Raw genomic sequence first — 24,211 nt, 5'->3', positions numbered from 1 at the left:
TCAATGTTTGTTTCTTTCTCTACTATTATGAATCTCAGATTCAATTCACTTTCTAGATAAATTATATTTAATTATTCTGCTTTGTTGATTTCCCATTCACAAAACATTGCTTAATGTTCTAAAATATGTGCCATTTTTATAATTCCATTTAAAACTCTCATTTTACAAAATACATTGTGAGTGTTCATGCAATTGCCTTTGGAAAATGGGACAGCAAAATATCATGTGACAGGTGCTGGCAGGAATGTTGAGAGACACTACACCGTGTTGTGGTGCCTGCTTCTTATCCTAGTGTGCTGGAAGACTGAGGCAGGATTGCAGGGTGGAGCCCAACCTGGAGCCCACTAATCAAATTAGTGCCACAGAAAGGCGCTGTCTTGAAATAAACAAAACAAATTAAAAAAAACAGTTGGGGATGTAGCTCAGTGTAAGTGTGCTAGACTGTAGACAAACAAAGAAGAAACTGTTACAGTATTTCCATTGTTGCTTCATTCTAACATAAGAAAAATGCTAACATGACAAAGGTGCTATTTCAGCCAGGTGCTATTTCAGCCAAGACCAAATGATCAGAAACAAATGACCATGCTGATACCAATGAAGCAAATTAAAAAAAAAATTTCTGTAAAATTACAAAAGTAATGACATTATGTGAATATGGAGATCTTCAATCTGGACCCCACAGTCCTAATTTTTGTTTGAAAAAGTATTCAGCGTTCTTTAATAGATATTCAAAGGTTGTGTTAAACTAACACATTTTGAACATTAAATGTTCTTTTTACTAAAAATGAATTATATTTATCCTGTTATTTTTTTCTGTGATACTAACCAGACTGGCTGGCTCTTAATATTTTATCACTGAAATTCCATTATGGAAACACTACAAACAGCGCCAGTGTCCCTAATAATTTAGGAGCTCAACATACATAAAAATCCTGTCTTTTGGCCTGAAAATATACCCCAAACTTGCACAAAATAAGACAGTTGCCTCTAATAGGTTTAAAAGATATTTTAATAGAAATATGATCTTTTGCTCTCTCCCTTCTGTACTTCTTGACTGCCATCAGTGATATGCACTAAGAGAGAAACTAGCAATAAAGAAGAGAAGCCATGGCTCCTAACATCAAGTGACTTTCAGTTATATAGAGTACCTAGAGGGTCCTACTAGCGGGATTCAAGTATTCTTAACAGATTTCTGCTTTTGGAGATGGCTGTACTAAAGGTGGAGAGCAGTCTGATGGTCACTGAGAAAAGTGGAAGTCTGCAACATGCTGGAATGTTCTGGCAATCACAAGAATTTGAAAAAGATAAGTTTCCTAGGTGTGAAAGGAGTGTGAAAAGAGAAAAATTTCATTAGAACCTGTGGCATAGACTCTTTTCCTCTCTGAGTAATAAATAAATTGAAAGTTCACATTAAACGTGCTATTTTAATTAGCTGTATTTACTAGAAGTATGGAATAGAATCTCTATAAAACATGCAAGTGTTGTCAAAAGAAGTTTGATCACAGTTCATAGAACACAAATGTCCTAAGGTGTTAACACTGTAACTTAAATTTATAAAATGAGAGTAAAAGTTTTAATTGAACCCAAAACTTTTTCAAAGCATTGTGTTGGGAACATGAATAATTTAGTACACTTATGAAACTGATGAAGTGGAAACACATGTGGCAATAAACATATAGACTTGACCTCAGGTCGGAAAGCAAATCTACCCTCATTTCAATAACTTTTCAGTCAAAAATAAACATTAATTTGGAAGAGGAATAAAATAAACTCAAATTATTATCATAAAGATAAACCAAACTGAAGTTTTAAAGTCATGAAAATATTACACTAGAAAACTGTTTATCACACTACCTTTTTGTTCTTGTCTTCACAAACAGAAGAATATAACTACAATCTAATTTTGTTATTATTTTTACATCAGCACTTTTTTCTTAACTTTTCATTAGGAGCACTGCTAGAGAAAAAATAATAAATAAAAATACTTTATATTAGAAATGTGGCACTTCTTTAGTGCAGTATAGAAAACTGTTCTATAAATTTATGTGAACATCTATGCTTTGTGAAATGTTTTTCTGTTAATATCAACTTTATTAATCTGATTATTATTTTTCTTTTCTTCCGTCCTGATTTGCTTTTAAATAAGTTTTCAACACTTTGAAGTATACAAAAAGCTGTTGGGTATTAACAAAATTTGACCTGTAATGGTGTGAAGCTTAATGGACTTTTTCTGGATTTTATTCCTAGTTTTCTGTGACATGCATATTTATTGATTAACACATTCAAAAATATTTGTTAAATACCTTCATTATATCAAAACTGCTCTGGGATGTAGGATTATTTGGTGATAAGTCAGGTTCCTACAGTTACTCTCCACATACTTCTGACCTTTCTTATATCTAAATCTTCAGGAGTTCCACGGTAATTATTAATTTCAATTCTCCCTTTCTGGATGAAGAAAATATGTTTACTAACAGCAAAAGTGTAAACTTATCCAACCTCAAATAGCTGGCAGTCTTTAGCTCTTAAGTTCCTTCACTTCATTGAAATATGGTTTTCTATAGCACACATTTTAACATTGTGATTTTTTTTTTTTTATTTATCCTGCTTCAAATCACCTATCAGGTTAGTGGCTAACATATCAGTTACTTCTTACCAACATGTTGGTTTAAAGAGTCAGTTAGTCTGGTTTCCACTGGTTGTCTACGATACTTATTTTTAGGGTCACGCAGTGAAAGAATGGAACAATTTTCTTCTAAAACTTCGTGTTCTTTTAGTCCACTTAACCCACTTGGTACAATGAAATCAGTTTTTCATCTCAGAGTCACATGTGGACAACAAGTAAGAACAAAATGGCATTCTACTTTTTTTGGCTCTGTTGAAAATTGTATAAAACCTAATGTGGTTTTGCCTTTCTGTTTTACATTTGGTTTATCCATTTCTTATTATTTTTCTTAGCCTCTGCCATTAGTTGTGTCTATAATAACATTTTCATTGGTTGCATTGCCACACAATGTTCCTTATTTTATTTCTTGATTAAACATATACATATGTTTATTTCAGGTTCTTGTGTGTAACCCAGCCCACTTGCCTAATAGGCTATATTTCAGTTCTGTAGTGACAGTCAGTGGTGCTTTACTACATCTGCACCTCAGATCTAATAACAAACATGTATTTCAGTAAACAAACCTACTACATCCTTAAACACCATTTTGTTCCTCACTTAAATATCTTCCAAGATCTTCAAACATAAAGTATAAAGCAAAATTATTTGCATTACTTTTCAAACACTGTATCTCTTCTGGGCACCCTGTCTCAAGGTAAGACAGACTGACACACTCATTCCTACAAACTGGAAATTTGAAAGCGTCTTGACCACTCCCTCTGCTTCATGCTAAACTGATTTAAACATAAGTCTTCATCCATTTTACTGCTTATTTGGTCTTTAACTTTTCCATTTGTCTTTATCCCTTTTGCTACCACATTCGCCTGAATCAAATGATCATTTATATGGCCAGTTACCACAAACTACTAACAGATCTATTACCCTCACTATGCTGGAAGGATGTATATGGACAGATATACTATGTGGAAGGACATAAACATGTTTTTCAAATGCATAACAATTACATTGTCATCTGAGTGCTTTTTGCTGAAAATTTTAAATAAATTATACATTTTTCAAAGATTGTAATTGTGATATCAGTATATTTTACTTGTGCTACATTTGAAGATAAATAAAACCAGCTATGTGGTTTCTGTACTTATAACCGTCCTTTTATTTTATATTTGAGGTATTATTAAATCTCAAATACTTTTCAATGGTTTCTAACAAAATTAAATTTCCTTAACGTGCTTTGTGTGTCCCCTCTGTGTATTCAGATTCCCTTGCCATTTGTGAATACCATGCGTTAGTTCTACTCTCCTTCCAGAATGTTTGTGTTATTTCTTTCTTCCAGTAACTTTCATGAACTAACAGATTAAAATTTCTTTTAAATCCCTAGTTTCTCATATGTAGTTCTCTCTATAGATCATGTGTTTCTATAGTTATACCTGTCTCCTCATTATCCTCACTCTTTAACTCTTTTCTTAAATATTCCTTCGCAAAGAGGCCTGGGAAATCCTGCATTTAATGGATTCCTCTCATTCTCATCCCAGATTATTATTCCCTTCTTAATTAGCTACTTTCCTAATAGACTTTATGCTCCATTAGGATAATAGTAAACTTAGTTTTTCAGTTTTCTACATTTTATGCTGTATGTCCAACATCTATGACTGTAGCTTTGGTGCAATAGGACATTACCCATTTAGAAAAAAGTGCAGCTCACTCTCAGGATTAAGTTAATTTTCAGCAATTGAAAATTACTATATTCTAGAAATAAAAACACCACTACTACAAACAGAATTCTGCAACTAGAATGATGTCTTTTGTTTTGAAAGACTATCAGTATCGTCTAATACATAAGCAATAGATATATTAAAGTCTAAAAAGATCATTCAGGTAATTTGAGTAAACTTCCCTGACAAATTCTTCAGCCACAAATTTCAGCATCTTCACTAGGTTATTTATATAGTATAAGAAATATCTGATGTGTTTAAAAGAAATACAGTCTACAGTGGGTACCTCACACAGCAGGATGCAGAGGATGATTTCTTCCAGACTGTATTTAGATGCTTGAGATATCAAGTTCAATTATTCATAAAACATGTTTAGATGGAAAATAACTCCTTCTAAGAAGATATTCATAGACAGTTACCATCTAGAGATGATCTTATTACAGTGCTATTTTCCCATGACCCTTGCTTTCTCCATATTTCTAGGAAAACGGAGAAAGGTATTTTGAGATGTGTAGTAAACATCAAAATGACATTACATAAAGGAAATTATTGGTAGAAGAAAAATATTACTAATAAAAATCAACATTAAGAACATCCAAGCTGATAATATACACAACTATATCTAAAAGTAACTTATTAAGAATTCAAATAGTGAGCTGGGGTTTTAGCTCAGCGGCACAGCGCCTGCCTGGCAAGCGCAAGGTCGGGAGTTCTATTTCCGGTACCGGAAAAAAAAAAAATTCAATAATAATGCTTAAAGAAAAAGAATTATATAAATCTGTTATATTTCTTATTTCCCTATAAGTGTATCTAGAATTCTTGGTAAATTAAGTTAATAAATGTGGTCTAATTGAATACAAGAATATCTTTAGAAGGTTGTTTATATAAGAAAATGTCATTACCAAAATAAAAATCATGAATAGCATTCATCAAATTACACTTAACAGGAATTTATTACCCACATTTTGTGCCTGCATATTTTCCACTAATTTATTTAATATTCCATACAGGGACCTTGAAAAATGATTCATTTTGCTGATGGGTGTTGTGGGTGGAACTGCATCAGTGCACAGAATGTGCATTAACTGATGTGGTGACATAGCAGGAATGCCGGAAGAGTTCATTATTACCAAGACATAGTGCTGTGTACCTACACATACATCTCCAGATTTCATTATGTACATTACATAGCAATTTCACCAAGACATTAAACTTGTAAGGATTTATATTATAATCAATCAATATATAAACTGAAACTGATCATCTCAACAGGCAATGAATTACTTCTCTGTTCTACATGATACCATTTTTTCTTTTCTACAATTAAAGTATAAAAAAGCATGTCTTTCTGTGCATATACCCAAATACACCTATTACTGGATTATCAAGAGTCAAATGTATATACAATATTTTGTTTGAGTTACAAATTCAAATATTATATTGGAACATTTGAACCATATTTATACACTGTAATTTTTTCACCTCAAATCTTGGATTATATGTAATTTACTCTGTGAAGATTTTTCTAAGCTCTGGAGACATAATTATTTGTTCACCCATTTTATGTAGTCCCACAGCCTTTGATCAATGTTAGTGTTGGTTTTACTGTGTTCACCCCCTGCTTCCTTAACTGTACCATCCAAGAGAATGCAGGTCCTCTGGTGAGGATGATGATGATAGCTGATATTTACTGAGAAGTTATCAAGACATTCTACTTTTCGGTAATATTAGAGATTGTCAATTCTACTTGATAAAATGCTCAAATTTTCCTATTTTTTGATAATCTTACCAGATACCAAAACAAAGTGAAAATACCATTGCACAAAGCAGTTTACAGATTATAATGAATACTTGAGCAGATTAAGATTTATTTTTACAGTTCAAAGTGATTCCAGTGCTAGCCCTTTGGGTGACTATTTTTTTAATTGATTTTCAAGTAAATTATGCCATATTTTAAATAAGAGTCTTGATTGATTATTTTAAGTAATATTCCTACTTGATACTCAGATTTTCATTCTACAATCACTTCTCCAATTTTGCTGCATCAAAATTGTCACTGATTTAGCATGACCCTTAACGTGTTAAACATAATTTTAGTTTCTTTGTATGCTTCACATTGGTGTGAAATAGTTTAACTGGTATGAAATTGAGAGAAGATATTTATCTCAGTACTTTGAAAACATTATGGTATTGTTTTCTTCCTTAATGTTTTCTCTAGAGAAATCTCCTTTTCCCATTGTCTTGACTTGGTAATTGTTCTCTGTTTTCCCTGAGGTGGCTCTTGCCTTCAGCGTTTGCAATGGAAGTCAAATCTGTCCTGCTGTACATCTCGTCTATCTTAATTTGAACAGCTTTTGCCTTCTGCATCTATACAACTGTGTCTCTAATTTGAAAATTCGGATCAGTTCCTTTCTCCTAAAATGCCTTTATCTTTTTCTATTGTCTCCTTCATTTTTTTTTCCTGTTACTCCTTCATTTTTTGCCTTACTTTTGATTCTGGGAGTTTCCCCTGCAAGGGTTATATGTGTAAGAATGTGTACCAAGATTAGCTCCTCACTCTGCCCACAAGGACTGGACTTTAGCTGGTTGAGCTACAATATTTTTCACGTGCTTCTCATTGCTAGTAGGTCTTGGTTTTTCTCTCACTTTCCATTTTTGAAGTGTGTGTGCATGCGTGTGTGTGTGTCTGTGTAGGAACCAGCAGCTCTTTTACAGAATCCTTTATTTTCAGATTCAAACTCAGAAAATATTTTCAGTGTGATTTTATCAAAAACATGCACACATGTATTGCTGAACTTCCTTGGATAGGAAACCCTTTTAGAATTTTCTCTACCAGCCAGAAATTGTATTCAATGTAAGTTTGCCTTTGTGAGGATTCATGTGATGGTAATTTTCAACTGTTTTACCCTCAGTGAGAGGCAAAGTGTTCCATAAACCACATGCGATGAAAGAATACAGGGAACATTTTCTTTCATGGTAATGTAGTAGTTCATGCACTTTGTGAAGGCTGTTGTTTACATAAGGAAGAAAAATATATCATTATTTTTCATCAAACAGTTTAAAAATACACAAGCAACACCATCTGATAATTTTACTTGCTAGCGGAGGTAGTTTATATTTTCTTCACTACCTCAGTTCTAACCCAGACAAAACATTCTGTTAGTATTTAAATAAATAATATGAGTAGTATTGCTTATACAAAACTTTAAATGTATGTATTTACAGTCAGTTCAAGAGAAAGATGACTAAAACATGATAGGCATACATAGGAGGAAAATATTAAGAGAATATTTCACAACTTTTTAAAATTCACTTTCTAGTGTTTGTTATTTGCAGCCATAAATATCCTGAAAATTTTTTCATAATCAATATTTGGGACATTTCATATAGGCATGCATGGAGCAATAAATATTTTGTTTCCATTTTATGTTGTGTGAGCAATGTGACTCTTTCTGTTGTATCCATTTATCCATCTCTTTACTTTCAAATTATTTTTATTAGAATCAGATAGGCATTATCTTTTAACAGGGGATATTGATATTACTACTGAGGTGTCGCCATGTATGTCAAAATCTTCTGGTTACAGAGCAATGTTACTTTATTAGCCCTTGTTAGGATCTGTGAATGTTTACGGTCACCTCACATGATGTAATACACACTTTAAGTTAAGAAGGAGAAATTGTCTTTCTACTGAGAAAAATAAAATTGCTTTTCCTCATAATTTCCAAAAATTATAAATCTGATCTGTATTTGTACTCGAGAAATTCACTCCAAATTATCCTTAGTTTTAAATTATGCCTACTTGCTTTATTACTTTACTCAGTAGACTAATATCTAGTACATCAGTAAAACGGAACTCACATTTTTGTCCTCATAGATATTTCTAGGTATTAATGTGATGATACTTATGAGTGATATCTGCTTGGTTGTGAACACATGATAAAAATTTGTTTTCTACAGTCCACCATGTAAAGTCATGAAATCATCAACTAGGAAATGGCTAATAGTTACTTAAATTTTCATCCACTGAAGTACCAGGTCTTTCAAGGTTTCTCTAAAAGTGTCATTTAAACTGGAAGTGGTGACCCATACCTGTTTTCCCAGTACTGGGGAGGCTGAGTCAGGAGGACTCTTACAAGTTCGAGACCAGCCTGGGCAACAAAGTCATCTTAAGGCCAGCTTGAACTGCATAGAGAGACTCTGTCTCAAAAAGACAATAAATAAATAAATAAATAAATAAATAAATAAATAAATAAATAAAAATTGTCATTAAACCAATATTTCAAGTTGAGGAAATTTTTATTTTACATTAAATATAATAAATATAGTCTAATCAATGTTCTGAAAATATTTGCCACAAAGTTTTTGTTTACATAAGAAAAAAATTGCATCATTATTTTTCATCAAACACAGGTTAAAAAATACACAGGCAACAGGATCTCACAATTTTAATTGCTGAGAAGTAGTCATTTGTGTTTTCATAGCCAAATTAAGCACTGAACTGGCTTATACAGTCAGTAAGTTATTCTATTCATAAAGTGTAAATTCCTCTCCACTTTGAGTATGTAACAAACAAGCGATCAAGACATTATACATACTGTCAAAGAAAAACTATGGATGTAGAGCTATATGAAGCCACACACAGTCTTTATTTCTACAATTGAAAACATTCATCATTTATTTTAATATTAAAAATAAAATCACATTTAGAACAAAACTGATCATTTACTCATGTTAAACTACTTAAATTATGTGATTTCACGTGTTTTTTTCCTCTGATGATAAACCATTTTTACCTTGCAAAAATATATGTGAAAGGGGCTGGGGATTTAGCTCAGCGGCAAAAGCGCCTGCCTGGCAAGCGCAAGGTCGTGAGTTCGGTTCCCGGTACCGGAGAAAACCATATATATGTGTGAATATATGATGCCTAAATACATGCAAATGCATAGATGCATAAGTATCGGGTTAATAATAGCCCTTAGTTATTGCAGGTTGATCAGGTCTGCAATCCCCTGAATGAGTGTATGGCAAAAGCTAAATAAAAGAGAGAAATGGTATGATTTCAAGGCTCCAGGAGGATCAAAACCCTCTCACAGAATTTGAGATTCTCTCAGGTCTATGACTAAGACCTTCTCTGGGTGGCCCATATTTATTTGGTTATCAGAAGAAGAGAGGGAAGTAGTCAAGATGGGCAGAACCACTCAAGGACTTCTCCAACTAAGGTATTAAATTAATCCACCCACAAGTGAGATGCCCGATGCTATAGTCTTTATGTAGTTGAGATCAGATCTAAGTGTCCGTGGCTATAATCTTGTCTTATTCTTTGAGGCTTTCCAGCTTTCTCTGCCATTACAGTAAGGACAGGTGACTTACAGAGATTCACTTACTATTAATCTACCACCTATCTCCAAGCAAGGAGCCAAGCAAGACCTTAGACAGACTCACAATTGAACATGCAAAGCCAAATGGTGAATTTAAATCCTGCTCAGAGCTGCTTATTAGTGGTCTCCTCCACATAAATGCATAGATACATATGTACTATTTTATATATATATATTACATATGTATATCATTTTTTTACACAAACTTATTTGACACATAACAAGAGCTGAAACTACTTGTTTCCTCCCATTGTACCTTATTAAGAAAAGTCTTAGGTGTGTCTTTTTATTTTTTTTTATTTTATGAAAAAGTAAAACAAAATTTCAAAATGAAATAATAAAACAATAACAATAGTTATTGCAATCTGTATCATTATCTTCAAGTAGCAGTTAGAGCACAAGACATAAACCAAAAAGATTCCGAAAAAAATAAACAGATAATAACAAAACTTTCTTTTCATTGATCTGAAGCAAACTAGTATTATAAATGAAACAATTTAGCATATATATTAAAATATATTTGAAAGAATGTAATATTTATTTGGAGAAATATCTTCTCCCTACTTTCTATCTACCTTTCTTCTATTTTTCTATTTGTATATTTATATATATTTCTGTGTTTCTCATATAAGAGAAACCATGTGATATTTAAGCTTGTACATTTTTCATAGAAACTCCAGTCTTTCCTATTAAGTAGACAGTGAGTATACCTTGAAAGTACCTAAAGGTTGCTGAAGTCTATATTTCGCATTAGAGAAACTAAATGCTTCAACAAAATGCCTGCTACCACTCAGTCACCTGTGTTTCCTCTCCAGTCTAAAATGTTAAGATCTTAAAGTAAACATAGTTTGATTGATTTGAAAAGAAAAATTGCAAAGTGAAATAAAGTCTTTCTATGGAAAATGACAAATAGCTTCCAGGTCTGAGATTAGCAGTTTATCTAATAACATGTTCAAATTGCCTTTATTTGAAAGAATTTTCTGAGGCATTTTCTTAAAAGGAAGCAAAATAGAAGACTTACAGTCATTAAAATTTCTTTCATTGTTCATATACATTTCTGAGACCGGATATAGTATTTGAGGTCTAAACTGCTGCTTCTTTCTTTCTTCACATGGTTTAGAGTTCATAATTTCTCAGTGTGCTGACATTCTAGGAAATCACTTACAAAATATGCAATTTGATGGTAGATTAATCTACTATGGCATATTTATTTCTTAAAATACATTTATTGATGCTAAATGGGAAGACAGTGCTGTTGAAACATGCACACACACTTTATTATATATAATATGTTATGTGTTATATATTGTATGTATTATATATACTATGGAATTTCATAGAGGAAAAAGCCCCGTAGACTTAATTTATTTTGTTGTGGAGGGTGGGGGGACTCCAAAAGCAGTAGCGGATCACCGCATACTTATCCTTTTCCTTGTAAATGTGTTGGGGGTTAAAATGCAACAAATGGGGAATGTAAAGCAGCAAGAGAATGCGTGATGATACTGAAAAACCACCAAAAGTCATCATAGACCAGCACTGCAATGAATCCCTGGAATATATAAAGTGTGTTAGATTGACAGTTTAACTAAACTGAACTGAGGAAGATTGGATTCCAGTAGAAAACAGAGTAATTTCCATAAAAGTGAATTTTCCAAGCAGAAATGATCTGAAGGGATCTGTAAATTGAGTGTAATAGTCACAAAGGTGGGAATATAAAGCAATACGACTACTATGGAAATCAGTATGAAGATTCCTTAAAATGAGAAATTGCCTTTGACTCAGTTATTCCTCTTCTATGTTTCTTCTTAAAGAGTTAAAGATACCACATTACAGCAGTACATGCATACCCCTCTTTAGAACATCATAGCTCATAATAGCTCAGTCTTGGAGGTGGCCTAAATGTCCACCAGCAGATAAATGGATAAAGGAAATTTGGTTTGTACACATAATGGAGTACTACTGTGCCATAAAGATAAACTTGAGTCATTTGTAGAACCATGGATTCATTTTGAAGCCACAATTTTAAATGAAATAAATCAGACACAGAAGCTTAAATATTGCAGTTTCTGTTATATAAATACCTAAAGTATATGTAAAGGGCAAAATAAAGGGCAGATGATAGGAAGTAGTGTGGTCAATCTTTCTATAAGGGGGAGATGATAAAGAGATGAAGGGAGGGAAAGGAGAAGAGGGAAGGAGGATGAAAAGGATTAAGACACTCTATGAAACGTACCCACTTCACACAAATGTGAATGCTATTGATTGGGAACATGTACCAAAAAAGAAAAAGTAAAGGAATCAAGAGATGGATCGAGGGGAGAAGGAAGAATAGGAAAAGTATTGAATAAAGGAATTAAGGTGTTTGTACCAATTCCTCACAGGGAATCTAATCATTATGTACTGATAAAAGTAAAAACTAAAAGAAAGCAAAACATCAGAATAATGTCTCCACATGCTACATAATCCATAGCAACTTGCTTCTGCAGTTCACCTCAGTGCCACAAATACAGTTCTCTGAGGAAGAAAACCTTACAGGTAAGATCTCTGCTTAAATACCAGGTCTGAAAAAAACAAGTGTTTTTCTTCAGTAGTCCAGCTCTCCGAGGAAATAGGCATCATGATAAAAAAGAACCATCACTGAAACACATTGGAGAGAAACCCACCATACAATAAACCCTTAACCTTCTTCCTCACATCACCAGGATTACCAAGTGATTATCAGAACTCTGCATTTAATGATAGCCCATGCACACAAATACAGTCATTGCATGGTGTAAGATGTAAAATCTGATCATCAAATGTTATCAGCTTAGTTATTTGTTCTTAAAATTGACTAGTAAGTTGCAAATATGTATTTAATATTAGACAAACACTAAATAATTAATTTAGGAAATATAGCCATCCAACTCAACCCCACATGTGAAAACAAAATGACACAGGACAAAGAGGAAATATTTAAATTAGTAGCATTTGAGACTTCAGAAAAATGCTTAATTGATGAAGAGTAGCCAATTATGAAAAATCAAGATTTATATCCTTAGAAAATATGAATAAAACTAAGAAAGAAAACTAATCATTATCATAAATATGCAGGATAATTCTTGGTAAGAATTTATTTCACTTTTTGATGTATAATAAATCTCATTTTTTCTGTTGAAATCTTTATGTAATGTAGTGCTAGCCACGTTATTTGTTTGAAAATTACTTGGCATAATGACTTGAAGTACAGCTCACTTTACTTGGAGATATTTCATTGACTTTGGGAAGGTTAAGAAAATATCATCGACTGCTATTTTGAGCACGTACAACAGCCTGTAATGCACTTAGAGAGATAATTGAGATTTTAACAGCCTATTTCTCCTTCTGTAAGGCCAGGTGGTTTTACTTTGGAGCATATATGTTAAAATGAGAGACTTTTAAATTAGCCTAATGGGTAGATAACATTTTGATTGTGAACTAAGTTTTCTCTTTGGTTTCCCCACTTTATTGAGGTATAATTCAGAAACAAAAACTATAACTTTTCAAAATACACATCAAACAATATGATATATTGCTATACGCATACATTGTGAAACTTTTAACACTATGAAGTTCATTAAAATATCAGTGGTCTCAAAGTTAGCTTTTCTCCCCACAAAGTTAATTTATCATTTTCTTTATTGGGGGTACATTGACTTATGTGTCAGGTAAAGATTATTTTGAAAAATACAAAAATCAGATTTCCACATACCAGCTATTGCACATCAGATATAAAAAAGGCAGCATGCTTCACAGTGGCTTTTTCCAATCTTATCAATTAGTGCACCCCCAGGCAGTTGACCTATATGTGTATATGTGAGTGGGAAAGAACATTTCAGATATGCTTTCTAAGAAAATTTCAAGTATACATTACCATTATATATTATTGATTATGATGTACATTCGTTTTTTTATAAATAATTCACCTTAGAATTGCAAATCTGCACCTTTTAACCAAGGTTTCCCCATTTCTCCTGCCCCCTGCCCCCTGCCTATCCTCCTACACCTTGTTCCACATAGAAGTAAAATCACCCTGTTTTCTTTCTGCTTAGCTCAGATAATTTGGCATAATGCCTTCCGCTTTCATCTATCTTCACTTCATTTCAACACTGTTCATAATAGCCCAAATACGGAACTGAAGTGTCCCTCAATACATAAATGTACAAACTGTGATACACAAACAATGGAATGTTATTTGGCCTCCTAAAAGAATCCTCCCACATGGGGCTGGCCGGGTAAAGTAAATTCTGTGAGTCTGGGTAAACAACCGCCAGCCAGCATGGATAAGGGTACCTTTGAATCCCTGCTTGGCGATGCTGGCTAAGGCACAACAAGCAATGAAACAATGTCCAAATATGGAGAAGACAGCTCTCCAGGACAGGAAAAGAAATAAATGGTGGATTTACTGTACAAGTCATAGGCAGATGTAGGATTTCTGTTGTTTGATCCCCAGCGAGTAAAACCCTATCATTTTTTGGGATATATCAGTGTAAGAGTCTCCAGATGAATGTTGTATGTTAACTAGCATGGTCTACTCTTGCACAGCAAATATGGGACCCACAATTCACATGATTTTCAGCATTTGAAATACAACTGGTGACATGGGTGAACTGAACGTTTAGTGCTTTTTAAATGTTAAATAAATTGCAATTAACTTTAAATAGTCAAGGGTATTTCCAAGAAACAGCCGGAGCTGCCAGCAGCTGCACGAGCTAAAATGAATTTGCCGCTGAATGCGTTGAGAAGCGGAGCTCTGCTAACACTGCTTTTGGACTTCTGACCTCCGGAAATGTGAATAAGTAAATGTCTGTTGTTTTATATGTTGATTTTTGCTGTGTGTTATGGCAGGATAGAAAATTAATGCAGACGTCTTCGCTGCAAATTTGAAACTTTGAAGGTTCAAGACTCAGAAATGAGGACATATGTATTCATCACAGAGAAGCACAAGCTTATCACCTAGTATATGAAGCTTGTGTGTAGCAAATGTCCACGGTGGCAGAAGTTTCCCTTCCACAGTGTATGGTGCAGGAGATTTCACTTCCCTTCCCAGGCATTATCCCTATGGGGCTGCTCTTATGCTGAGCTTTTTTTTCCCTCAGCCACCTTATCAGCTGTGTGACGTCCTCCCTATAATCTATTATCCAGTGTAGATAACTAGAATCTGTTTCAGTCACCTACAGACAAAAATAATAGCATCTAGGAAAAAGTATTATTGATTGTGTGAGCAGTCTGCATAAACATGATAAAGTACAAGAGAATATTTAGGAAAATGACAAATATGACCTTTGTGAGTTAGTTAGTAAGCATACATGAAGATTTACACAGAAAACAAAGTATGTAGTCTATGGTGAATTATCCAAAATTTATTCGACATGTGAAATGATACATATAATCTAAGCATTTATTTTTACAAATTAATACTAACACATTACAAAATAGGAACACTATGGGTGTGGCTGTATGTATATTTTACAGAAATAGAAAACAACTGAACAGTATATATATGAAAATGAGATAACTCTGTAATCAGAAAAAGGTAAATTAAAGAATTGGGTTACTACTTTTTCCCTATTAGTAGATTGATGAAATTAGTAGATTGATGCATACTGATAAATTAGGATTTGATATGAATTTGGGGAGAAGTCCCTCTAATTCTACTTTTGTAGGGACATAAATTTGTAAAGTAAATTTTCCCGAATATATGGCATTAAACATTGTGTTTTACAATAGAATATGTTTATTCTTTGACTGAGTTATTTTATGTTAAATGAATAAATAAATAGAAAGTGAAAGAGAAAAAACAGAATTATGTGTACATTCCTAAGATGAAGACTGACTATTGTGTAATTGTCAGGATGTATTGTGAGGTTGATCACATCTTTACTGTCTACATTAATGGTCTTAACAAAAAACAAATGCAGAAGAGCAGAAGCTCTGAGCCTTGACAAGGATTCTTTTAAAATTATTTTAAATTCAAAATATCTAATGGCATAACTAGCCTAGAAAATGAATGTTTTTCTCTAATTTACATGTACATATTATGTATTGTGTATCCAACATACATATTTATATTATATATAATCTTTCCATACATAGACAATATATCATTATGAGTATATATCTAATATATTAAGTCAATCACCTATTGTATGTAAATCAATGTTAACCAGTAAGAATGTATAGTGATTAAGAAATGCAATTCAACCAATTCTATTATAAAGCATCTACCATGTTCTAGGCATTATCATATATATCTGTGGTGTGTCTGTAAAACAATGTACTGTGTCTCCTGTTTTGTGCTTATAGTGAGATGAAAAGTTATAAAGTTAATTTAAAGCTAGGCATGGTGGAACATACCTGTAATCCCAGGTTTTGGAAAGTTGAGGCAGAAAGAATATCAGTTTGAGCCTAGAATGGAAAATTTAGCAATTTGGTAAGGCCTTGTCTCAAGAAAAAGTTGTTGGGGTTAAGGGTATAGCTCAGTGAGAAATCACAGAATTCAATCCTCAGTAACACACACACACACACACACACACACACACCCCTACACAGTAGTTAAACTGCTCAAAAGGAAAGAACTGGGGTGGGGACAGGAGACAAGAAGTAAGGAAAAAAATATATATATATATATATAAACACAAGATAGCGAATTGTACTACTAATTTGCATTAATTCACATAAAGGAACAGTTAACGATTGTATTGTTTGATCAATTTAGCATGCCTATATCTGGTAATCTGAGCAACTACTTTGCAGGTAACAATATGCAATATAATAACTAATGTTAATTTCCTATCGTCTTGTTTCTTTTTTCTCTTTAAAATAAAATTGAATACATTAATACTTTTTTAAAATTTTAAAAATTTTATTAGTACCATATTGAAGATACTTGTAGTACATAATGATAACATTCACTGCAGGGAATTGGTACATGAACATTACACATTTCATTTTTCCCCTTCGTCCCAACACCTTTTATTTTCCCGACATTAGATTCATTTATCTTACGAGTCCTTATAAAATGAATTATCGTATGTACACATTAATAACCACACTCATAGGACAAAAAGCACAGAAAAAAAATAAGAATATTGTATTGAATCAAGGTACCTTTTTAGATACATTGCACATGCTGGATTACAATTTTTTTTTGGTCTATCTTTTCCTGTTTGTCTTTTACTTTGTAATGTATTTACCTATTTTGTTTTTATATAAAAGAAACCATGTGATACTTAAGCTTGTGTGTCTGATTTACTTCACTTAACAGTATGATCTGCAGGTGTGCCCATATTCCTGCAAATGATTCAAGTTTATCCTTCTTTCTACCAAAACTGAAAGCATAGGGTAACTTGGAAAATGTGAAATAATGTCATCAAGTAAAATTGTACTGATTTTGTATTCATCCTTATTTGTAAATCTATACATATACACTATTTGTATGCTCTTTAAGCTCACAAAACTTGAAGTCCTGCCAATGGTGAGTAACTGAGAAATAGGATGATCTTCACAAAACAAAGCCTCTGATAAATTCCCTTCTGTATGGAGGAAACAGAGACTATTTTGTTCACATTAAGCATTGCCATCAGGTAGCAGTGTTGAGCATATTAAAGTTGCCACAATAGAAATGTAAATCAAGCTGAAATATTTCCTTATGGAGAAGCCAATTTTTAATCATATAAGCAGAGTAACCTGGGGAAATGCCATATATCCTAACATTCTTAATTAACAATGATTATAATTAACAAAGCTCACTGCATTAGAGAGAAAAGTCATGACACCAATACTAAAAGTTTAGAATTCCAGTAAGCTGTAAGAAATGTCACTTTATGCTACTGTATATAATTCATATATTCTGCAAGTGTTTCTTATAAAATAGAACTCAGAAACTGACAGTGGTAAGTGCACATTTTCATTATTTTCTAGACTAATATTTTGGAAACAATTTTCGTTTAGACAATTTGGTGAACTAAATTACCCTGACATATCTAGTAGTGATTCAGAAATATAAAGCAGAAAATAATAATATGTAGGAATTTTAATTTATTTATGCCACTTCTGCTTTGTTACACATAGATTGTTTTTGTTTTTTTTTGTTTGTTTGTTTGTTTGTTTTTCTCCGGTACCGGGAACCGAACTCACGACCTTGCGCTTGCCAGGCAGGCGCTTTTGCTGCTGAGCTAAATCCCCAGCCCCTACACATAGATTTTTAATTTTATTTCTTTTATACCATATATTTATGATTCTGGAAGTATCTTTAAAGCTAACCTATCTTTCTATCATGTCTTTTTTTATTTTTAAAATTAACTGTTAGGCTCGGGCTTTCTCTCTGCATTTTATGTTTCTTGCATGATACCTTGCCATGCTCTCAGTTGTTGCACAGTTGCTTTCACTTATATTCAGGTGTTCAATTCCCTATAAATATCCCTTAATGTAAAATGAAATGTTAAATTTAGTATCTGATAAGTGGAGGACATAGAGTGAACCACTCTGTTGGGGTTCTTAAGGGCTTATGATTTTTAACAAATTATTATTTTTCAAAATTAGTTTTAAAAAATCCATTGACAAATAGGAGACATATAGCTGAAATTACACTTATAGCATTTTCAAAAATGTGTTTTTCACTTCAAGCCTATGAAATTCTTTATATTTTTGTACAGCTTGGGTAAATGTTGTGCATTTCTTTAATTATTTCTATAAAGTTTTTATTTAGAAATACTCAGAAAATGAAGTACAATACTTGAAGTTAGAGTAATTTTCGGGCCAAAACATAATTTCTTAAATCCTTAGCTTCCTGGGTATTGGCTGAATATCTGAATTAATCTACCTGACAGCATACTTCAAAAGAGAAAAAGTATATAATCCTTCTTGTTGAATTTCTGTGCACAAGGAAGTAGAAGAAATATAGTTAATTAGTGATTGGAAAAGGAAAAGGAAATATACATGATTGACACTTGCATGATTTGATGTCATTTGTAAGAGGTGCACCTAAGATCACTGTAAGAGACCTAATGATGTTATCTTTGATTGTTTTGCCAGGAAAATACAAGGAATTCTTCTTAGTATTCATTTTATAATTATATAATCTTTGAAATGAGGTAAAGGAAAATCAGTTTGCAACTTATCCATCATGAATTCATCTACAAAACTATACTGCATTTATTAGCTGCAAAATAAAATGGCTTCAGGCTAATTGAATATGTTAGCAACTATATATAGGTAGGCATACATATATGTCTACTTATAACACAGGTGGGGACTAAATAATATTTTTCATTAATAAAATATGTTAAACACTTCCTTGTTTGCTATACAGGGTTTTGAGTAGTCTAATGGAAGCAAAAATATTTATGGAAATTGGAATCCTGACCACAAATCAGGACTGACCCTGTAATATAACAAAGAAAAGGTAAGATTAACCATTTAAATTATAGAGATAAATCCTCCAAGTGGCTCATAAGATTTAGATAAAATAAATCATTACTGATTTGTTCTAAAAGCACAAGCTTGCGAGTTTTCTTAAACCTGGATAGATTGCTTGCGTTGTTGTTTGAATCGTGGTTAGATAGATCTAGGTTCCCCCAAGGCCCGTGTGTGGACAGTTTGCTCCCCAGGCCGTGGTGCATTGTAGGGAACTTTTAGAAGCTGGAGTCTAGTGGAAGCAAGTCAAGTCATTGAAACGTCCTTCGGAGGTGTGCTAGTACCCAGATCACAACCCTTTTCTCAGCCTGCTTCACGGCAGCAGTTAAGTGAGCACGTTACTCTACCACGTGCTGCTACCATGATGCCTCGTCAAAGACCCAACTTGTCAAGGACTGGAACCTCTGCGGCTGTGAGCCAAAATAATCCTTTCTTCATTTTAAGTTTTTGAAAGCGCCTGTTATAGTCACAGATACACAGCTAACAAATCTATAAATCATCTCAAAGGAAAAAGAATTTTAATTCCAAGAAGAGAATAGAATAGAATAGAAAAGCATTAGGAATAAGAACATAACTTCAAAAAAAAAAGATGAGTTCAGAAGTTTATAAAATTGTAGGGGTAAAAATGGAAGCTCAATTATATAAGAAAAATAAAATCATGGTAAGAATATGTATATGACATTATATGAGCACATATTTAAAAATATTGCTGCTACTATTGAGTTTAGAGGGGGTAATTGTAATGACTGCCATGATTATGTAACTTTATAAGGATTTAGGTATTTAAAGTTATCTTACAATTATGACGTATGAAGAGGTGAACTTTTGAAAGGTATAATTGAATAAGTTTGCGATGAGCTTTAAATGCTTTAAAAATTGAATTTATTCATTGATTTTCATGTATTACACTGTGTACATGATATTCAAATACTAAAAAATTGTGCTCAGTTGTAATAATCTTACAATAGGTAAAGGTTTAAAAAAGCAGATCAAACGTTTATTTTTTTCACAAAATTCTGATCTTGGTTTACATGTCTTTAGTTATAGCATTTAACACTGGATGTTGTCAAACAAAGGTAGAGAACCATTAAGAATAACAGTGTGTAATATAAAAACCACTGTTAATCTTTATCATTTGAGTTGAAACTCTGTATCATTTTTAATGTCTTTGCTTTGTGTTGTATGTATTTTGCTATTGTTCTTTTTTTTGCACTCTTTTCTTTAAAATTAAAAAAAAAAAGATTTTAAAAAAGAATATTCTCTGGGCCTAGGGTGACCTATTTCAGCACATTTAAAGTTGCTAGGTGTCTTCGTCATTCTTTGTTTCCATACTGCCATAAACTTCACCTCCAAAGGAGAGCAATTTCTTTATGCTATCAAAAAGGATAAAGGATGGTCTCTAGTTATGACCATTTACCTGTAAAAGCCTTGAGTATATCTTTCTTTATAGCTGAGTAGTATTCCATTATGTAAAAATATCACAATTTTTTATCCATTCTTCAGGGGATGGACATTTGGGTTACATCCACAATTTAGCAATTACAAATTGCATAAGTGAAATAAGCCAGACCTCCATGTGTAAGCAATGAATTGTCTCACTAGTGAAAGAACCTGAAAGACTGAATAAAAATTAGGAGGTATGATAGACATTGTGAAATGAAAGAAAAATGCTCAAATATAAAGAGCAACGGGGGTGTGGGAAAAGAGCAGGGAAAGAAGGGGAAATTATGTACGTATGTATATACAGGATAGCTAACATAGTTGTACTACTGACTTCTATTGCTTTACTGTAAGGAACAGTTAATGATTACTTATTTGATCAATCTTGCTTATGTCTAATTGTTCTCCTGAGAAATCACTTTGAAGATATCATTACGTAATACAACAACCATTGTTAATTTCCTACCACTTTGTCTGTAACCTTGTATTGTTTGTATTGTTCTTATGCTGTTTTGTAAATGAATGTCTGTTTGTTAATATGTTTTCCTTCTTTTATTTTTAAAATAAATTTTTAAAAAAGATAAAGGGAAATGGTCTGAAAAGAATTTCTAGCATTTACTTCCTAAAATTCAGCTTCCAGTGGGCTGGGGATGTGGCTCAGTGGTAAAACTCTTACCTTGCATGCACAAAGCCCTGGGTGCCATTCCAGCACCACTACATAAATAAGTAAATCATGCAACTTCTGAAACTTTTAAAATTCAAAGCTTTCAGAAAATAAAAGAAGAATTTCACTTGAGTGATTACTGAGGGAAAAATCAGGAGATTTTAAGCACAAGAAAACAAGGATTTATGACAGCCTGATCATTTAAAAATGCAACATTCAAGGAGACAGAATTAGTCCAGTTGTACACAGTTGGTGAAAATAAGTCCCATTGCTCACTGTATTGGAAAGTGTCTTCACTGAGTACAGTAAGCATCTGTCAAAGGTGTCTGATGCTGATAGCATTAGTTTATTAGACCTGTTGTGCAGATACATGATATCGGTTTTGCTATCTCCTGGGCAAAAACTGCTATAACTGAAAGTATCTACTTGGTGATTCCATTCTTTGAAAAGACTAAAGGAAAAATAAAGCTATGTCTCATCAGTGTCTTGAGGTCTATGTACACTGCATCAATTAAGTTCACAAAGCAAAACTAATGAGTATGCTTTAGACTCAGAAAGATGCTATGTACTTAGAGTGAGAAAAATGAAATGATTGGAAACATATGGACATTGCTGTTGCTATTACTGATAATGATGATGATGATGACAAGCAAGATGGTATTTTTGGTATAAGCTGGGGAGTGAGCGCTGCTCTGAGGTCTTTGCATATGTTGACTTATATTTTGTCTTTGAATCAACCTTTCGAATTCAGTAGTTCTATTTTATCAATTTTGTGGATCATTAAGCAAAACCCAACAGTATGGTTACTCCCCTAGATGTGTACAACTGGTGAATGGAACAAGCTATTCATTAAATGTGATTATACAAAAGGGTGGAATCTGTATTCCAAGGCTGATAACTTATAAAAAAAAAGTCAGCTAAGTGATCACCATAGTAATATAGTACTTCAAACATATTTAAACTAAATTTAATTATAATAACTACATTGACTCTTATACTATACATTTTTAACTTTATTTATCTATTTATTTGCAGTTCTGGAGATTGAGTACACGGCTTTAAACCTGCTAAGCCAGAAATCTATTGCTAACTGCATCCCCGGGCTTTGATTTTTTTTTTCTTTAAAGTATGACTACTAACTATTCATTATATAGGCAACTCTTGACAAGACATAATTTTATTTATTTACTGCAATTAAAAATATTTTAAAAATGTAGAGAACCGACATTCATCTCTGCTTAGTGTAATGCTCCTCAAATGGAAAAATTAACTGTACTAAGTTGAGATCTAGAACTTCATTTGATAAAGTAAGGAAAAAGTAGCTTCTTAAGGGGGAAACGAAATAAACTCCTGAGCTATCTGGAAGATGTAAAGTTGGTAATGGAATTAAATAAGTATGAGAAATTAACACTAAAAATTTCACTGTTTCTAGACTTGCTAGTTTAACAAAATGGTTATGGTAATCTAACAAAGAGTCCAACATTTTCTATTTCAGGAAGAGTTGAAATTTAGGTAAAAATTATCGTCTTAATGGAAAAAAGCATATCAATCCTCTGAGCCTTCCTGATTTGTAGCCAAAAGTGTGGGTCAGATTTTTCTTGTTATAGCCATATCTTTTCTGGTTCTTGAACAAAGGTAACAGAGTGTCAAGGGTGGTATATGGCTTCTGTTTTGATATAGCAGATTTTAGTGCACATAAATAAGAGGAAAAATTATATTAATGGAGGTTTCCACAAAGCTTCAGAAATCTGAGTAGATTTGAGGGATAATAAGCATGCGCAATAATGGAAGTGAGGCTCTGGACCCCCATAGCTGGTGTGTGCCTAAACCCAGCAAGCTGAGAAGAGACCAGAAATTGGCAATGCAAAATTGAGGGAGGCAGATAAAGGAAGGTAATCAGATATGGTGTGAGGAAAGGAAGTTATACCGTCAGACAAGAGGAGCAAAATAAGCTCAGTGAAATAGCCCAAAACTTATTTCTACACATATTTTCTGTGAGGTCACAGAGCAACAATTATTTCTCTAAGGATGAGACTAATTTGCTTTGTCTTTTCCCTAATGGCAGTATACTTATCTTCTTGGGATGTGAAAATGAAAGTGTCTTCCTACAGTTCATGTGACTGTCCAAGAGGTCACACTAAGCGCATAGATTTTATACGTGTGTGGTATTGTAATTTCTATGATTGTTTAATATTGATCTATTGTTGATATTTTATTGTCACAGTATTGCACAGTGGTATCTCAGTTCACCAACTTCATTCATTCTATGATTCTGGAAGTGATAACCAAGCTCCTGTTCATGTGGGAAAGATGTCGGAGTCGCTCCCATCACTGGTTGCAGAGTTTGCAAACAAAAACAAAGTTTTGCCATACGCTTCTGTTTTCAAACCAAATTGTTTATGAGGCACAATGAATGTTTTGGCTAATGTACTTATTGGAATGGAATCAACTCAGAGTAATTATTAAATGAAACACAGAAAGTTATCATTTTTTTCAAAAAAAGTTATCATTTCTTTGTGGTGTGTACGTTCAGACTTTTCTAACTATTTTGAGACATAATGCATCGTTGTTAATTATGCTTATCCTGCTGTGCTATAATAACGTGGAATTTATATTTCTTATTTCTGTCAAACAAAATTGTATCAATCTATTGACTTATCTCTAGCTCTGCTCAGTTTCATATAACTACACTCTTCCATTAACGTATATCAGATTAGTTATTTTATTCCTTTTATGAAAATAAATGGTGAGGTTGTTTTTCTATGCTTGATTTCTTTCAGGTAACATGATGTTCTTCAGATCCATCAATGTTGTAGCAAAATAAGACTTTGTACTTGTAAAGACTGAATAGTGCTTTTTTCTGTTTATAAATCACATTTAAGAAATCTATTTATCTGATGATGAACATTTAGGTTAATTCCAGACCCTGGCTATAGTGAACAATGACACAATA

General features: G+C 32.9%; 1 long non-coding RNA gene across 1 annotated transcript in view; it reads left to right on the top strand.

Annotated features, from left to right (window-relative positions):
• Positions 1 to 23,742, top strand: part of LOC102029684 — a 30,806-nt gene extending 7,064 nt beyond the window's left edge. The window contains exons 2-3 of the long non-coding RNA XR_259104.2: positions 19,051 to 19,143; positions 23,483 to 23,742. This is a non-coding gene — a long non-coding RNA (uncharacterized LOC102029684). The remainder of the gene's footprint in view (positions 1 to 19,050; positions 19,144 to 23,482) is intronic.
• Positions 23,743 to 24,211: the final 469 nt, after the last annotated feature.

This window comes from Chinchilla lanigera, unplaced genomic scaffold (genome assembly GCF_000276665.1).
Source record: "Chinchilla lanigera isolate Chin_1 unplaced genomic scaffold, ChiLan1.0 scaffold00001, whole genome shotgun sequence".
NCBI classification, from domain to species: domain Eukaryota; kingdom Metazoa; phylum Chordata; class Mammalia; order Rodentia; family Chinchillidae; genus Chinchilla; species Chinchilla lanigera.
The sequence above is the reverse complement of the archived record's forward strand: the minus strand, read 5'-3'. Positions and strand labels throughout refer to the sequence as shown.